Raw genomic sequence first — 14,279 nt, forward strand, 5'->3', positions numbered from 1 at the left:
TTTTAGTCTCATGTGAAGAAAAAAACTCCTCTTCTATACAAAATAACTTTTAAATCTAAGCTGAGTAGATCATTTGAAAGAAATGAGTGCATTGGTTGTCAAGGGTAATCTCCGGGGGAAGAAAGAACAGTTGTGGTAACTTATTCAAACTGAAAGCCAAATCAAGTCAACCAGAATGTACTTTTTTTCTAACTCTTTTCTACTGCTGTGTAGGGGGGAGGAAAAGTGGAGGAGGGTAGGAATATTGAAGTCTCGCTGTAGCGAAAGGCAGCCTAATAATTCCTTCAGGACGAGTAAGACATGTTTCTCTCTTAACACTGACTCGTTGGAGAATTAAGCTGTGTGTCATCTTGGCTGTTTTCATTCAGCCACCTGTGTTACAGCCCTCCCAGCTTGCCAGGGGAGGGAGTGGTGGTGCTGTGAATAACTGAGTCTGTGAATCATGATACATAAAACTGTATTCTACCAATTACAGGGCAACTAACATTTATGCTGCTGTTAAAAGAGTCATAGAGGACTGCTAAAATTTAAATCACACTGCACTCAGGCAGGTAAAGAAAAATGTAACTTTGTTTTTCTCTAAGCGGTCTGTTATTTGCTGTTCACATGAGCCTCTGTCCTGCTGGATCACCAGAAAGAATGAAAAGAGAAGCCCCCATAATTTTAGCCTAATCAAGTAAAATTATTCTAGCAAGCAGATTTTTAAAAACTTCTTTGATTAGCTCCTGAGCATAGTTTGGTAAAATGGTTCAGTCTGTCTGTGCTCTCTCCTTGCTCCTCTGCAAGATAGCTTTTGGGGATATGGTGGGTGCTGTGGGCCCTTGACCCTGGGCTCCCCTGTCAGGGTGGCTCTTTCCCATGCCCACTGATCTTGCCTAGTGACCCTGGAGTATAACTTGGGTGAGCTGTTATTGTGGAGCCAGGGCCTGGCACTGGGTCTGTCTCTCTGGGCTTGATCAGTGCCCTGTGGTCCTGGCCAGTGTGCCCTCCTGGATGTGTGCTGGCATTCTGATGCCCCTGAGGCCCACAGACCTCCATTCATTCACCTGCCCTCTGCTCTCTCTCCCTGACCTTCCCTCTATCCTGTTTAAAAAATCATACCTGTTCATTGTTGTTCCTGTTAATGAGCAGAGCACTTAATTGGATGGCACCTTCAATTCCTCACTAACGAACTGTAGGGAAAGCTCAGGCCAGTGGGTTAAGAGGATTTTGTTCATATTCATGACTCCATGGTCTAAATAGAGAAACATATGGGTGGGTTTTGAAGGTAGAAGGTACAGTAAGGAGAGCAGGAAGTCAGGAAGATGCGTGGCGTGTTGAGACAATCCAAGGCAGCTTGATATGTCTGGAGCAGTAGGTCACAACCAGTGGAACTCAGAACCTTAAGAGGAGTGGGGAGCAGGCTCAGATTGGTTACAGGGGTCTGAAAATCTACAGGGAAGCCAAGCATTATCTTTGTATTGAATAAAGAGAATGACTTAACTGTATATAGATGCTGCTGAAATAAGTAAGATACAATTTACTTGAATTCATGGTAATATTTTGGTCATATATTTGCTTAACAGGTACAGAGTTTATGTGTCTTTGATCTATTTCTATGTTAAAGGGGACCCCCCCACACACACTAATAAGATGGGCTTCCCAGGTGGTTTAGTGATAAAGAATCCACCTGCCAGTGCAGGAGCCACAGGAGATACTGGTTCGATCCCTGGGTCAAAAAGATCCCCTGGAGAAGGGAATGGCAACCCACTCCAGTATTCTTACCTGGAGAATCCCACAGACAGAGGAGTCTGGTGAGCTACAGTCCATGGGGTCACAGAGTCAGACACAACTGAGTGACTGAGCACAGCACGCAACTACTTAAAAATGGGAAACAAATAAACAAATGGCTTGGGCTAACCTAACCTAGCAGTGACAATAATAATTTTTAAAAATAGCAGTAATAGTTAATACTTATATGTACTTACCACATTCTGAACATTTTACATGTGACTCATTTAATGCTTACAACATTTGGAGCTGTTCTGATTTTACAGACGAGGAACTAATATTGTGTAACTTGCCCAAAGGGCAGGCCTCTGTACTTGGTGGCAGCAACGTGAACTGAAGGCAGAAAGCAAAGCATGGTTTGAAACCATGATACCTTAAAAATTAAGCAGATATAACCTGAGATCTCATGAATCTAGTTTGGGTTAGAGAGGTAAGACAAGGATATCAGTATTTTTTTTTTTTTTTTAAGAAGAGGCTGAGGCACACCAAGGTTGAAATCTACTGGTCTATGACATTAGTCCTACAGAAAGAGCTCTGCTAAGTGACAGGGAATGTGAAGGTTAAGTAAATCACAGTCTCAAAATATTACATAAAGAAGCCAGATTAATTTTATCAGGACATAAAGATTTTATTGAGCATGATACCTGTCACACTTGGCTAACACTTCTGAAATTCTGTAAATTTAGCTTCATAAACATTTATATCTGGAAAGGGATTTTCTAGGTAACTGAATTTGCTCTTCTTAGTTTTCAGGTAAGGAAAAGGGACAAGAAATAGAGAGCCTAGGAAAAGACACCCTCTTGCCAGACTCTTCACTGAGTGACTTACTTAACAACATTCATGTACCTTCAGGTTTGTGTTAATAACTGTGCTAAAGCCTTGTAAGAGATGTGACCACATATATGTAAGTAATGGAAGGCCTTTTATGAGACCAGTGTTATTATGACAAAGTTAAGAAAAGGAAACTGAGTGTAAACATGAAAACTGTAACAAATATTACTGAATGGGATCTGGCAATATATAAAAATGATAATATATGATAAAATGATATTTATCCCAGGAATATTAGGGTGATTCAACATCTAAAAATCGCAGTATAATCCACCATATTCAGTCCCCATAAGAAAACCAAAAGTATATGACAAACTCTGCAGATGCATGAAAGCATTTTTAAAAATTCAACATTCATGATAAAAAATTTTCAGAAAACCGAGAATGTAAGGGAATTTCTTCAATCTGGTATAACCTTACATGAAACATATAGCTTACATCATACTTAATAGCAAAAGACTGAATACTTTTCCGCTAAAACTGTGAACAAGGCTAATATATTGCCTTTTATCACTGTTTCCAACATGAGCCAGTGCAATACGGCCAGACAAAGAAATGGTATACAGATTAGAAGGAAAAAAAAATAAAGCCATCTTTCTTTGTAGATGACCTAATAATAAACATAAATTATATACAGAGAAGATTCCAAGGAATCCACAAGAAACCCACTAGACCTAGTAAATGGTTTAGCAAGATTGCAGGCTATAAGATCAATGTACAGAATCACATTTCTCTGTACTAGCACAAAAAAGAACCTATGAAATGCTTAGGTGCAAGTCTTAAGAAAGTGTGTAAGAGCTGTATGTCACACACTTCATAAGCCTGATAGTAAAAAATCAGGAATTAAGTAGGGAATCTATTCATGTTCATGGATTGGAAGCTTTGATATTGTTTAGATATTAATTCTCCCCACATTGGCCAGTCACTTCTATGGCTGTCATCTCCTGCCCTGTTGCCCTCACTATACCTATATAATATAAAACCCATGTTTGGAAACATTGACCTTTAAGCAGGGAGTGTCTGGAGCTCAGTCTTCTTTTTTCTGCTGTCTCTCTGGATGCACCGTCACTCAGTCATATTTTTAATATCAACTCCACAGTGATGACTCCCATAATTCAGATCCCTGTCTTCTCCGAGGACTTTATTATATAATAATAGCACCACCACCAATTCCTGCATCACCTCTGACCCCTTTATTCTCCTTATCCTGCCTAACTTGTCCTTTTTTATCTGACATGTGTAAGCACCATGAGAAATCCATTGGCATCCTTAATTTCTGAGATGGTGCTAGATTAACACCTAACTGGAAAGATCAACTGCAAGTCCGCATTCCTGCTTCCCCAAACTGCACTTTGTATTCTTGACTTTTTCTGATTAGATTCTCATTTTATGATCCTTGGAGAGGACGAAATACTGGATGAGTAAACAAAGGTTTTTTGAGTATCTCTCAAAATTTTTTTCATGATGAAACTTGGCATAAGTTTTGTATTAGGGTCATAGTAAAAACTGCTATGAAATCAGCTGTTCTCAGTCTTTGTTATTACTCATCACTCCTTCTCCTAAGGAAAAACTAAGTCCTCTAAAATTTCCATTGTTTACAGATAAGACTTGCTCCAGGTGTGGAAACAGACTGCTTTTCTCTATCAGTTTAGGAATAGAATAGGAATTTTAACAAAAATTAAACTTTTAGGCTTGCTTGGGCCAACATTTGAAATGTAGCTGTTTAATTAAATAGTAAACATTAGTTCTCAAATCTTCAGTGTGAAAAAGTGACATCAGTAATATTTTATTCAGTTTTAGGTGAATGTGTAGCTATATGTCCTGGACCCTTAATGAAACCTGTCACATTCGCAACTTTATCCTGTTTGGTAAATTTCCTCTATAAGCGTAACTAGTAGCCTGATGCTATGAAAAGTCACCTTCTCTTGAGAAGTTTGAATAGGTATTTGTATTCATGATATCAGTGATCTCAAAAAAATAAAATCCAATTGTCACGCAACCAGCATCCCACTTTTTCTTTTTGTTATAGGAATTTGCTTTGTGAAGCAAAATAGACCTATCTGGTTATAGGTGTTATGGGAAGATCTAAGGTGGGATAGTACTTGAGTGTCAGATATCCTCTTGGGGTCCGTAGGTGTTGGATGTGGTAGAGATTGACTCTGTGCCTCTTGAAGAACATTCTGTTGTGGTGTCGAGAACTTGGTGGCAGTGGTTTCTTAGGGAAAAAACTAAATCTGGCCCAGGAAACATTTCTGGGGGGGGGAAAAAAAAGGTCCCTAATGCTTTTCGTTGCCTGATATTTAACAAGGATGGAATGGACTCTGGGTTGTCCAGGAAAAGGTGGATTCTGGCGTTGCCAGCTGACCGGTCATTGCTTCCTGACATGATGGGGACGAGTCTGCTCTAGACTCACTCTTCTGCCTGGGCTGCAGGTCCTGCCCCTCCTTGATGACTTCGTGTGCCTGCTTTCTCAGTTCCTCACCCTCTGTCGTATTCTTACTTTTGCTTCCATCCTTTTTGCTTTACAGCCAAACACCTCAGCAAAACACCCAAACTCGTTAGCAGTAGCAGACATGCCCTGACTGTCCTGGCCTTGGCTTTGCCTCTCGCCATTTCCAATTTCCCTGTGCTGATCATCCTGCCAAGTTCCAGAACCTCACCTTGGATAGCACTTCTCCCAAGACGCCTCTGAATCACAGATCAGGCTAAGTGACTCTTGCTTCTGTTGGCAGAGTATTTCAAAGATGGATTTTTCTAAGCCAACTAAATAGTCTGTAGGTTTTGTTTTTCATATATTTGTGTGCTGTGCATCTTCTGTTTGTTGTGGAATCATGTTTGACAGATTCCTGTATAGTTTGTCTTGGTTCTGGTTCGTTCCATGGCCTAGAATTTCACCAGCCTCTTGCTGGGGTCATCTGAGATTCCTGCTAAAACCTGGCTTTTCCTCAGCTCCTTCCAAACATGGCAGGGCAGCAGCAGCCTGGCTCAGGATGGGAGGTAGGGACAGGCCTGCCCCAATCCCCGGGCCACCCTCTTCCTGACAGAATTCTGATTTGGAGACAATGTGTTCCCCACCTTCGTTAAGTCCCAGTCTAGATTGTCTAAGGTGAAGGTTGATGTGTAGTGTGTATATAAGAAGCACTCAAGCTAATGACAGGCCCTGTGGTGGCACTAATGGCAACTTAACATAGAAACTGACTGAGGCCACGTCTCACATTGTTAGCGTCCTCTGTGGGGTGCAACATGCTCATGCCCAAGATAGTGCTGGCTCACATGTGCATGGAAGGTCATGTGTGACACCTCCACTGGATTAGCATGTGCCAGTTATTCATGGCCCACACCTCTTGAACCACTAGACTCCAAACTTTTGTCTGTTTTATGGCTGTTGGATGCATTTAACACATTTTCCTCTAGGAACCGTGTTATGTGTGGAGTGGTAGCTCCTGGCAGCTCAGTGAACATGCTATGCAATATTGAGACAGACATAGATAGGACTTGTGCATTTTTAAAGTTACATCAATATACAAATGTAAAGTGATCTTATTTACATAATATTTCTGTAAGAAATACTTCCAGCTTTACATCCTGAAATTCTAGGAAATTTCTTCCACTGTTGAAAAGGAAATAGAGTTTTCCAACTCCAAAATGATACCGGTTGCTCTTGAACCTTGAGGTACAAGTATTTTGGTGAAAACCTCAGTAAAGTATGTGGGTTTTATCTGTTATCTGGAAGATGTATGGTAGCTTAATTTTGAAAGACTTCATTTGAAAAGACTTAATTGGAAACCCATTACACTAATTCTCATGAAGGAATTTTCACTAAGAGAGTTCTGGAAACACTTGTAGGGATACCAGTTAAACTCAAGTTTCTAGAAATTGTACTAAATCTAACTGGTATAAAACAAAGTCTATTATCCAGGTAATGTCTCTTGTGAATTGCTGCCTGAGGCTTTTTGTTGAAACTAAACACCGACTGTTCAGCCCTCTCAGAGCTGAGAGTCTCTGTTGGGAGATTTTTGGGGGTGGGGAATTTTCTGCAGCTTCTCTGGTGCAGTGTGAATTGTGTAGATAATTGTGAGACAGTTGGCTGGGTTGGAAACTGTCACCAAGTCTGCACTAATTATTTCTTAGGGGAAGATGAGTAGTGATTGTGACCGTCAGTTACTGTTATTTTGTTTAAGGTATTTGCAAAGTCACCGTCTCTTTAGTGTTTGATATTAGAAAGTTATTCATGTTGGATTTTAGTGACAAGGGAGTAAGAGGAGGGACTGCTGCTGGAAGCTGGGAGGATGATGGAAGAGCTGAGGGGAATAGCTCTGGGGTATAAGCAGGGTCCCTTAGTTGAGCTGACTGCAAAGAAAAAGTTGAACTCTTGAGCAGCAGTCATCTGGTGAGGTTGGCATAGTACTCTCTGAAATTTAAGGTCCTCAGTTAATTTCTTCTACAAAGATCTATTGAATGCTTCATATGGATGATGTTGTGCTCTAAGTGTTAGGACTGTTGGTGGTGGTGTTCAGTTGCTCAGTCATATGTGACTCTTTGCGACCCCATGGACAGCAGCAGACCAGACTTCCCTGTCTTTCATCATCTCCCATAGTTTGCTCAAACTCATGTCCATTGAGTTAGTGGTGCCATCCAACCATCTGGTCCTCTGTCGTCCCCTTTTCCCACCTTCAGTCTTTCCCAGCATCAGAGTCTTTTCCAGTGAGTCTGCTTTTCATATCAGGTGGCCAAAGTATTGGAGCTTCAACTTCAGCATCAGTCCTTCTAATAAATATTCAGGATTGATTTCCTTTAGGATTGACTGGTTTGATCTCCTTGCAGTCCAAGGGACTCTCAAGAGTCTTCTTCAACACCACAGTTCAAAAGCCTCAATTCTTCAGCGTTCCCCCTTCTTTATAGTCCAACTCTCACATCCATACATGACTACTGGAAAAACTGTAGTTTTGACTAGAAGGGACCTTTGTTGGCAAAGTAATGTCTCTGCTTTTTAATATGCTGTCTAGGTGGGTCATAACTTTTCTTCCAAGGAACAAGCGTCTTTTAATTTCTTGGCTGCAGTGATTTTGGAGCCCAAGGAAATACAGTTTCTCACTGTTTTCATTGTTTCCCCTTCTATTTGCTGTGAAGTGATGGGACTGGATGCCATGATCTTCATTTTTTGAAAGTTGAGTTTTAAGCCAGCTTTCTCATTTGCCTCTTTCACCTTTATCGAGAGGCTCTTTAGTTCAACTTTGCTTTCTGCCATAAGTGAGAGGGTAACAGGCAGGAAGGCCAGGGGTCTCCAAATGGAGGAAATAGCCTGCAAGTGTCAGACATTTTTATCTCTCTTAAGCTGGCAGGAGGAAACAAACTAGCAATATTTTTTCCTTTTTCTATACAAATTTAAAAGGAGATTCTCTTAAAATACTGTATTGCCATAATGACACCTGGTTTCACCTGAAGTTAACTATTCTCAAATCTAGAGATAACCAATGCATTTCTCTTATGGAAATGTTTATTTTAAGCTATGCTAATGTACTATGCATTTACCCCAAACTCTGTCTTCAAGTCGGTTCTGCCTCTTGGCTCAGAACCTACTTGACAAACCAGTATGTTATATTCAGATATTGTTCCCCTAATCTATGTAAATGAAACTATTTGTATGGTGCTCTGCCCTTCTTCAAGATTCAAGTTAATCATTTTATGGCCCGGGATGAATCATCTGGTGCCAAGATTATCCCAAAATGCATCTTATGGGTGAGGGGCCTGGTGCCATTCTGAGTTTTAAGACATTCCTTTCTTTCATTAACAGACTGCTAGTGACTATATAACATCCAGCTAAAGACTAGCAGGGAGGTACTCTTCTGCCCCTTTCTGATGCCTATGTCAGAAGCTTTCTCTATCTCCTTTATACTTTAAGAAAACTTTACTACACAAAAGCTCTGAGCGATCAAGCCTCATCTCTGGCCCCATTGAATTCTTCTCCTCCGGGGGCCAAGAATCCCGGTGTCTTTTTTCATTCAACAACAACCTTTCATAAGGATGTGTCATCTGCATATCTGAGGTTATTGATATTTCTCCCTGCCTTGATTCCAGCTTGTGCTTCATCCAGCCTGACTTTTCACGTGATGTACTCTGCATGTAAGTTAAATAAGCAGGGTAACAATATACAGCCTTGATGTACTCCTTTCCCAATTTGGAACCAGTCTGTTGTTCCACGTCCAGTTCTAACTGTTGCTTCTTGACCAGCATACAGATTTCTCAGGAGGCAGGTAAGGTGGTCTGACATTCCCATCTCTCTAAGAATTTCCCACTCTTTTCTGTGATCCACACAGTCAAAGGCTTTAGCACAGTCAATGAAACAGAGTAGATGATTGTCTGGAATTCTCTTCCTTTTTTGATGATCCAACAATGTTCGCAATTTGATCTCTGGTTCCTCTGCCTTTTCTAAATGCAGCTTGAATATCTGGAAGTTCTCAGTTCACATACTGTTGAAGCCTAGCTCGAAAGATGTTGAGCATTACCTTGCTAGCATGTGAAATGAACACAATTATTTGGTACTTTGAATATTCTTTGGCATTGCCTTTCTTTGGGATTGGAATGAAAACTGACATTTTCCAGTCCTGTGGCCACTGCTGAGTTCTCCATATTTGCTGGCATACTGAGTACAGCACTTTCACAGCATCATCTTTTAGGATATGAAATAGCTCAGGTGGAATTCCATTATCTCTACTAGCTTTGTTCGTAGTGATGCTTCCTAAAGCCCACTTGACTTAGCACGCACAATGTCTGGTTCTCGGTGAGTGATCACACCATCATGGTTATCTGGGTCATGAAGATCTTTTTCGTATAGTTCTTCTGTGTATTCTTGCCACCACCTCTTAATATCTCCTTCCTCTGTTAAGTCTATCACCTAACAGAAACCTAATGATTTTTGTCCTGTATTGTGCCCATCTTTGTATGAAATGTTCCCTTGGGAGCTCTAATTTTCTTGGAGATGTCTAGTCTTTCCCATTCTGTTGTTTTCCTCTGTTTCTTTGCACTGTCCACTTAGGAACACTTTCTCATCTCTGTTTGATATTCTTTGGAAGTCTGCTGTAACCAGGAACAAAACAGGTGGAAATCTCTATTCTCATGTCTAGGAGGGAAAGACAATTTCATAAATAAACAGATTTATGTCAGTTAACAGTGGTACCCCCATCCAAGGGCAAAAGAGAAGCCTCAGCATGATGGTAGGAGGGGAGAATTCATATCTACAATAAAACCCCATTCTCACCAGAGATGCTCAGGGGCCTCAAACAAACCTTGTATGCACCAGGATCCAAGGATCCCACAGAGACTGAGCCAGAAGTGTGTTTGAGCATCTCCTGTGGAGGTACGGGTCAGCAGCGGACTGCCACAGGGACAGGGGCTTTGGTGCAGCAGACTTGGGTATGGCATAACCCCTCTTGGAGGAGGTCGCCATTAACCCCACCTTAGAGCTGCCAGAACTTATACAGGGCTGGGAAATAGACTCTTGGAGTGCACAAACAGGACCTTGTGCACCAGGACCCAGGATAAAGGAGCAGTGACCCCACAAGAGACTGAGCCAGACTTGCCTGTGAATGTCCAGGAGTCTCCAGCGGAGGCATGGATTGGAGGTGGCCTGCTGCAGGGTTGGGGGCACTGAGTGTAGCAGTACATGCATAGGATCATTGGAAAGAGGTAACCATTATCTTCATTACCTCCACCATAGTTTACCTCCCAGGTAAATAGCAGGGAGGGAACACAGCTCCACCATCAACAGAAAATTGAGGAGGGTTCAGGATGGGGAACACATGTATACCTGTGGCAGATTCATTTCGATATTTGGCAAAACTAATACAATATTGTAAAGTTTGAAAATAAAATACAATTTAAAAAATTTAAAAAAAGAAAATTTGATTAAAGATTTACTGAGCATGGCCCTGCCCATCAGAACAAGACCCAGTTTCCCCCTCAGTCTATGCTATCAGGAAGGTTCCATAAGCCTCTTATCCTTCTCCATAGGGGGCAGACAGACTAAAAGCCACAATCACAGAAAACTAACCAATCTAATCACATGGAACACAGCCTTGTCTAACTCAATGAAACTATGAGCCATGCCATGTAGGGCCACCCAAGATGCATGGGTAATGGTGGAGAGTTTTGACAAAACGTGGTCCACTGGAGAAAGGAATGGCAAACCACTTCAGTATTCTTGGCTTGAGAACCCCATGAACAGTATAAAAAGGCAAAAAGATAGGACACTGGAAGATGAGCCCTCCCAGGTTGGTAGATGTCCAATATGCTACTGAAGATCACTGGAGAAATAAGTCCAGAAAGAATGAAGAGACGGAACCAAAGCAAAAACAACACACCCAGCTGTGGATGTAAATGGTGATGGAAGCAAGGTCCAATGCTGTAAAGAGCAATACTACATAGGAACCTGGAATGTTAAGTCCAGGAATTAAGGCAAATTGGAAGCGGTCAAACAGGAGATGGCAAGAGTGAATGTTGACATTTTAGGAATCAGCAAGCTCAAATAGACTGGAATGGGAGAATTTAACTCAGATGACAATTATATCTACTACTGTGGGCAGGAATCACTTAGAAGAAAAGAAGTAGCCATCACAGTCAATAAAGAGTTCAAAAATACAGTACTTGGATGAAATCTTAAAAATGACAGAATGATCTCTGTTCATTTTCAAGGCAAACCATTCAATATCATGGTAATCCAAGTCTATGCCCAAGTAATGCTGAAGAAGGTGAAGTTGAACAGTTTTATGAAGACCTCCAAGATCTTCTAGAACTAACACCCCAAAAAGATGTCCTTTTCCAACCTAGATAGCATATTAAAAAGCAGAGACATTACTTTGCCAACAAAGGTCTGTCTAGTCAAGGCTGTGGTTTTTCCAGTGGTCATGTATGGATGTGAGAGTTGGACTGTGAAGAAAGCTGAGTGCCGAAGAATTGATGCTTTTGAACTGTGGTGTTGGAGAAGACTCTTGAGAGTCCCTTGGACTGCAAGGAGATCCAACCAGTCCATTCTGAAGGAGATCAGCCCTGGGATTTCTTTGGAAGGAATGATGCTAAAGCTGAAACTCCAGTACTTTGGCCACCTCATGCGAAGGGTTGACTCATTGGAAAAGACCCTGATGCTGGGAGGGATTGGGGGCAAGAGGAGAAGGGGACGACAGAGGATGTGATGGCTGGATGTCATCACCGACTCAATGGACACAAATTTGGGTGAACTCCGGGAGTTGGTGATGGACAGGGAGGCCCAGTGTGCTGCGGTCCATGGGGTCGCAAAGAGTCAGACATGACTGAGCAACTGAAGTGAACTGAATTTTAATTTAATTGATTTAATTTTATGGGAGTTTATTTGGTCTACTTCTGCTTCATTGACTATGCTAAAGCCTTTGACTGTGTGGTCACAACAAACTGTGGAAAATTCTTCAAGAGAGGGGAGTACCAGACCATGTTGCCTTCCCCCTGAGAAATCTGTATCAGGTCAAAAAGGAACAGTTATTTCCGGACATGGAACGATAGACTGGTTACAAATTTGTACAGCAGCATGTCAAGGCTGTATATTGTCACCTTGCGTATGTAACTTTTATGCAGAGTACATCATGTGAAATACCAAGCTGGAAGAAGCACAAGCTGAAATCAAGAATTCCAGGAGAAATATCAATAATCTCCAATATGTAGACGATACCACCCTTATGGCAGAAAGAGAAGAGGAACTAAAGAGCCTCTTGATAAAAGTGAAAAAGGAGTGAAAAAGCTGGCTTAAATAGATAACTCAGATAACTAAGGTCATGGCATCTGGTCCCATCACTTCATGGCAAATTGATGGGGAAGCAGTGAAAACAGTGACAGACTTTATTTTCTGGGGCTCTAAAATCACTGCAGATGGCAACTGCAGGCAGGAAATTAAAAGATGCTTGCTCCTTGGAAGAAAAGCTATGACCAACCTAGACAGCATATTAAAAAACAGAGGCATTACTTGCCATATAGTCAAAGCTATGGTTTTTCCAGTTATCATGTATGGATATGAGAGTTAGACCCTAAAGAAAGCTGAGCCCTGAAGATTGATGCTTTTGAACTGTGGTGTTGGAGAGGACTCCTGAGAGTCCCTTGAAGTGCAAGGATATCAAACCAGTCAGTCCTAAAGGATATCAGTCCTGAATATACATTGGAAAAGACTGATGCTGAAGCTGAAGCTCCAGTACTTTGGCCACGTGATGTGAAGTATTGACACACTAGAAAAGACCCTCATGCTAGAAATGATTGAAGGCAGGAGGAGAAGGGGATGACAGAGGATGAGATGGCATCATCATGAGTTGGATGGCATCATCATGAGTTGGATGGCATCACTGACTCCATGGACATGAGTTTTATCAAGCTCTGGGAGTTGGTGATGGACAGGAAGCCTGGCATGCTGTGGTTCATGAGGTCGCAAAGAGTCGGACATGACTGAGTGACTGAACTGAACTGAGTTGATTTACAATGCTGTGTTAGTTTCAGGTGTACAGTACAGTGATTCAGTTATACATATACATGTATCTATTCTTTTTCAGATTCTTTTCCCATTTAGATTATTTAGCTTCCCAAGGACATAAGGCTTGCTCATCAAATTTCCAATCATAGTACCCCCGCTTCCCCAGGAGTCTGGAAACCAAGGACAAGTTTCGAGTGACATGTGAAGGTCTCACAGTTTCCCCATTATTTCACAATGGACCTCCCTTTTATATTTCAATCTGTGACATACTGACTCGAGTGCAGGAAAACTGTCATCCAGAAAGCCAGTCCCATAAGAAAACCCGCTGCCTTCTGTCCCCCACGTTTGGAGAATTGATTTAACATCCTGGCATATCTCTGCTCTTCATGGATGAAGTAGCCAGGGAACTAGATGTCCTCACCTCTTCCCAGAAAAAGGAGATGGTCAGTAGTCCTCTGTCCCAAGGCCTCAAAGGGGTATGGACGCCAAGGCACTGTCTCCACTGCCACCACAGTGGTGCTAATATCCTAGTTAATGTCATCATTCCCTCCTTTATGGCCTGTCCAAGGTCTCCCTGCTGTCAACCTGCACTTCGGCTGGCCTGGGTGGCTTGCCTGGTGGGGTAACACTGGCCTTTGACCCCGAGGTTTGACCTCCCAGTGGGCTCACTGTGTCAGGCATATGGTTGTGGACAGTGCTGTTTTTGGCCTTCATGGAGTGTGGAGCTGCTTGGAGGGGCCAGTTGGGTCCTTCAAGCACAGATGGCAGAAGCAAAGGTATGGGGAGACCTGCTGCTTTTCCAAGTCATGTTTCACAGCTTCATTTCTAAGGAGCAACAAAAACAGAACCGCATTTTCTCTGCTGATGCGTCAGCCTCTTCAGTCAGCCTCGACCCCATGATATGTGTCTCCATGATGTTTTCTGGCTGTCAGAGCATCCAGCTTACTGGGCTTAAACCTCTGCAGGATCTTTCTAGCTGGACATTTGAAAGTCAGGGAAATGATTACATCTGAGGCTAAAAAGTTTACTTGACATTATATCAGCTTGGAAAATGGAGAATACAGAATTACAAAATCTCAAAACCAGACATCTCTATCATCATCTAAACTTGTTTTAAAGATTAAAAAATAATTCCAAAGACTCGAAATAACCTACTTTACCATGATCATAAAAAGATGCGCTGACATGTCTGGGC

Source organism: Bos taurus, chromosome X, assembly GCF_002263795.3.
Source record: "Bos taurus isolate L1 Dominette 01449 registration number 42190680 breed Hereford chromosome X, ARS-UCD2.0, whole genome shotgun sequence".
Taxonomy (NCBI): Eukaryota; Metazoa; Chordata; class Mammalia; order Artiodactyla; family Bovidae; genus Bos; species Bos taurus.